Raw genomic sequence first — 5,514 nt, 5'->3', positions numbered from 1 at the left:
CCTGAGACAATGAATAAAGGCAAGAAATTGGTTCTAGCTGGGCATTTTCTAGAGATTGAAGACATTATTCCACCATTTGTACTTATGTGCAATAAAGTATAAATAAATCATTGGCTTTTGAAATTGTTGATATGTCATTTTCATAGGCTAACTGTAGGTATTATATCATTCAGGGACAGGGTACAGGGTTTATAGTAAAATAAAAAGAAACTAGCTATAATAACTTTTAATTATAATATACATTACAAAAACTGGTTTCATTTACTTGAAAATATTAGAGGTTTACCATATCACATCAAATATGTAATCATCAATGCGATGAAATAAGTTCTCAGGAAATTTTGTTTAAAATGTGATAAGCCTTTGGTGGATGGCCTGCTTCTGCTTTTCTTGTTTTCGTGCTCCTTCATCCCATTGAAACTTCGATATTTACGCATTTTTGTCAATCCGTTTCGATTTGTACACAGGAACAGAGATGAGGAAACAACTGAAATGATTTTGGAACATTCTCGTAACTGGGATTGGCTTCCACATCGGCTTTTCTACCTCCAATAAAGTTTGCACTACAAATTCACCGTAAATTCAATTCAATACTTGTATCAAATGATTATGCACTTTAAATAAAGCTTTAGAGGTAAGATGACACTTTTCTTCTTACGGAAATTATCCACTTAAACGGTGGTTTCGTTTCCACCACAGTCTTGGAAATAGCTAGAATTTAGTCGCTATTTTTCTTGGTGTTATTACAATTCACCATAACAAATTTTACTAGGCCCATATTAAATTTATCTCGAAAATGTTTACTGCAATATGGATTTTCAAGCCAGAGATCACTAGTTCAAATCCCGTTGGAGATTCACAAGTGAAGATAACAGTATTTTTGGGTTTTATTTTTATTTTATGGTTTTTTGATTTTGTATAAGTTTTAACGATAATAATTCTGAATTATCTTGAACGTACATTCCAGGAAAAGAAAATATGCTAGGTAAAATATTACAACTCTAAGGGCCAGTTGCACCAAACCGTCTGTCACCGCTAAAGCATTCGTTAAATTTTATTGTATGGGAAGTTTCATAGACCTCTGATGCGTGACGATGATGTGTCTGTCAAATGGGGCTGATGCAACTGGCCCTAAGTGCGTTTTCACATTATCTTATCCGCGATAACGGATGAAGGAAGAATTTTAAAGGCGAAAATCAAAGATGGCGGCTTAAACATATGGGATATCGATGTCGGTCCTACATCTGATATCGTATGAATGGGGAATAAAACAATATATTAATAGGCCAATTTTATTCACCAAATTCTTTCAAAAGTTTCTTCATTACCATACTAAGTGTTGGTCCAGATTGATAAAACATTGAATATTGTGAGTTGGGGCTGTAAAAACATTTCAAACCTGAGATATGAAATATTAGTACTTATGTTCCCATCAAATATAATAAATAAAAATAAATCAAACACAAAGTATTAAAAAATTACAAAAAGATTCACAAAAAAGCTAGAGGTCTCCGGCGGGATTCGAACCTATGACGCTTAAGTTATCGCAGATAAAAAGCTTCTTCTTGACCGCCACACTAAACTTCTACTTAATCAGAGTGACGAAATTAGGTAACTTATAGGTATACGAGTAGTAAGTCATGAAGACTTTTCGCGACAAATTGAATGAATATTAAATGTTTTGTTACTTAAAAATGCAACGTTGCCAGACTGCAGACTGCAACGTCGCATAACTCTAGTTTGGTCGTAAACTGATTTAGACCTTAGTAAATTATTATTAAAAATCAATTCAGAAATAGAAGATGAAGGCTACACGGCGCTGGATTGATGGATGCGTTTTGTTATATAAAAAGAGTAGGTACATAATTCTGAAAATATTTTTATCTTTTTGCTTTAAACTAAAAATCATCTTGATATTCATCAGTTATCATCATTTTGATATTTTGATATTCGTATTATTAATAACCTAAATACAAAAAGAACATAATTAATGATACTTCGATATTTTACCAGTATCGAAACGCAGTATGTTGGCCATGACAGCCAGTGACAGTACTATAATAGTACTGAGGGCTTACTGCTGTCACCTGGGTTAACACATTGCGGACATCTTTCTCTTTTACTCCTATCCAGGCATATAGAGTGACATATATAGCCACATAGCGCAAACTCTGGTGTTCGTGGAAAACCTCCTAGCCAGACTTGTCATTCATTCATTGTAAAAAGATTATGACTCCAAAGACTAATGTTTAAGTGATTTTCAGTCTTATGTCAAAGCTGATTAAGACGTCGATGGCGGCAAAGCTTTTGAAAATACATATATTAAATCACGGAATTAAGCAACACAAGGCAATTTTTGTTATGTATTTATATAGTATTTATATTCCGCGTTTTGTTTAAGCCGTATATTATATCGTTTTTCATAACAAAATGCGTAAATAATTTACACCTTAGTCTGTAACGTATACGCAAACGTTCTTGAGCGAAACCAAAATCGACAATATCCACCTACACTCAAAAAAAATCTTTATTTATTAATTATATTATAAAGCAACATCTGTTGACGGTTTGTAATTGTCGATATTAATATATCTAGACTAACTTTCAATGTGGTACATGCAACTGGACAACTGTCACTGTACATTTGTAATCCTTATTACAAGGGCATAACGTCTAGCGATGGTTAGCTAAGACAGAGTATTGCTGTTAGTAGGTACGATGGGTACGATGTTGAACCTTAGGTTACCTTCAATCAATACTGATACTGAAAGACAATTTTAAAACTTATTGCATTACATAAATATGTGTCTAACAAAATTTCAATGAAATGGGTTGTGAATCTAATACTAAAAAAAAATCAATATTTAATAAGAGATGGTTGAAAAGGGTATAATAGATTTAAAAAAAAAAAAAAAAAAAGATTTCCACTGCCGAGGATCGAACCCACGACGTCAGGGCCGCGTCCATCGTCTTACGCTACTATAACTGAGCTATTTAAGCGATAGGAAGGGTGGCGAAATATTAACTAACTTTCAATATGGTACATGCATGGCGTTACGAGTCCTAAAATTCATTATATTATTTTAAAGATTTATGTCTCGAAAGTGACACTTAACGCCATCTAACAGTGATCTCAAGGCAACAAGAAATTTGTAGTAACGCCATCTAGATTTGCCGTGCTTTTAGGCGGTCGCATTTTTTTGTATGGGATGGATATATCTACTAAATCTATAATCTCTGATACTAGCCAAAGTCGCTGCCAGCTTACGTTGGAATGAGAGGTTAGATCGCTTTATCTCGTTATAATTTATGGCCACCGTTCGACACCGTCCTCACCGCCTCGCGATGAGACCGGGCAGAAGGTAAAAAGTTGCATTTCACTTCAGGTCGTACTTTACATTCGGGCCTCGAGACGTCTCGAGTACCTGTCATTTTTTTCTCGTTAACCTAAAAATCATGAAAAATATTCCACACAGAAGAGGCAGACATAAACTAGTGCTGTAAAATGCATAATTTCATAAAGTCTCATTTTGTCTGAGCTCCACTTCTCATTTCACAGGGCTAACTAAGTTCTAACCTAATAAATTCAATCCTCAGCACCGTTACAAGACTTTGCATATCGACTCACACCTCAGACCCAAAACGTCACATATCCACACATTTATAACTGGACATAAGCTCTTTTGGAATAAGTCGACATAGCGTTACAATCAAGTCCAGAAGGACATAAGTGTTTATAAAACTAAGGGGACTTACGTCGTTTTAGTGTTGGTTAGTGAACATCTGCAACTCGAGTTCCTTAACTTATCCCATAAATATTGCAGCGGAAGTGAGTGAAAAATGTGAAAAAACGGTGATTTGCAAGAACGCCTTTTGTTACAGCTCGGAGGAAATAGTGAGTTACATTAGTTCAACACGGTAATGTTTCACCATGAGGCTGATTCTGATACTTTGATTTTGTCGTGTTTTCTTTACAATAATACAAAATATGTCTAAAGTTACCTTTAAAATAAACATGGTGGGAAATAAACATTAACTGAAAGCGGGTAGATTATATTTATTTGTCTACCCCGAACATTTATATAAATTAATATCGGGTAGTTTTGTGTTGTTTACATCTCCGGTGACATTTTGCTGGGACGTCAGTCTTCCGCGACCACGGCCAGTGCAACCTGGCCGAAACGTTGGGAAAAAAGGTAAAAATAATGTTAATTAATCGCGTTCGACCTGTATGTGACTTTAAATATGTGTACAAAGCGCGAGAACTTAAAGTGTTATATCATTAAACATCTTGATAAGGGATAGGGATAGGGATAGCGATAGGGATAGCGATAGGGAAAGCGATAGGGATAGCGATAGGGATAGCGATAGGGATAGCGATAGGGATAGCGATAGGGATAGCGATAGGGATAGCGATAGCGATAGCGATAGCGATAGCGATAGCGATAGCGATAGCGATACGGATACGGATACGGATAATATGGGTATCGTTAGCGGGATACGGATAATCGGTCGGGGGTCTCTTACAATCAATGTGCTCTAAGACGATCGTTGTTTGCTTGCTTGAAGATTACGTTTGCGATAAGTATAAGCAAAATGTAAAAAATTGTAAGGGATAATAGAGAAAAGTACTTTTTACCCACCGATCATAGTGTCGAAATACGGGCTATGTGGGATGTTTATAAAGGTTTCCCCAGCGTATATAGAATTACCTACGCTGTGGTCGATGTGTAATATTTCTACAATCATTGCAAGCAAAAGTATTATGTGCAATCGAAATAATCGCAGATAAATATACCTACAGAGAAACCTACGGTCCCTACGGATCCAAATGAAAATCTTAATGAATACTTTTGTTACGCGGGCGAAGCCGCGGGTAAAAGCTAGTACAAAATATGTCTAAAGATACGACTAAGGGATAAGTCCGCCTACGTTGTATATTACTGACTGTAACTATGTCTACTTTGTTTCCTTGTGTACAATAAAGCTTATACATACGGCACACTGTGTCAAATTCTGGTTTTTCTTCTTAGTTCTCGGCTAAATCTCATAGAAAATGTACTAGGGATAGAGGCAAGCCAAGATGATGGCGCCATCTATGCAAACATTTGACAGCTGCAAATACCATAGCTACCTTTACCCAGCACAAATAAAGTTGAGGATACATGACAACATTTTACAACCAAATAAGAAGGTTAAAGACAAGTTGTTCAGTGACAGATCCACTTGGATTTTATATTTCGTTGGTTAACGGACAAATGTTAAAACTACATGAAAATCTACAAATTATCGGTATAAGATTTTGTATATGTACCTAAAAGTACATAGGTACATAGTAAAGACATACAGAGATATCTACATACTTGATACCTACGTAGCTTTAACATACTCTTTGCCACAAGATCTCACTTTCCTGGTTGCCTCATTAAGCACGGCGTAACGCTGCATTAGTTGGCTTCAAAACTGGGTCAATTATATTGAAGACTGATGGGTAGATTAATTATTATTATTATA

The sequence above is a fragment of the Leguminivora glycinivorella genome, chromosome 6, assembly GCF_023078275.1.
Source record: "Leguminivora glycinivorella isolate SPB_JAAS2020 chromosome 6, LegGlyc_1.1, whole genome shotgun sequence".
NCBI classification, from domain to species: domain Eukaryota; kingdom Metazoa; phylum Arthropoda; class Insecta; order Lepidoptera; family Tortricidae; genus Leguminivora; species Leguminivora glycinivorella.
Note: the sequence above shows the minus strand (reverse complement) of the source record.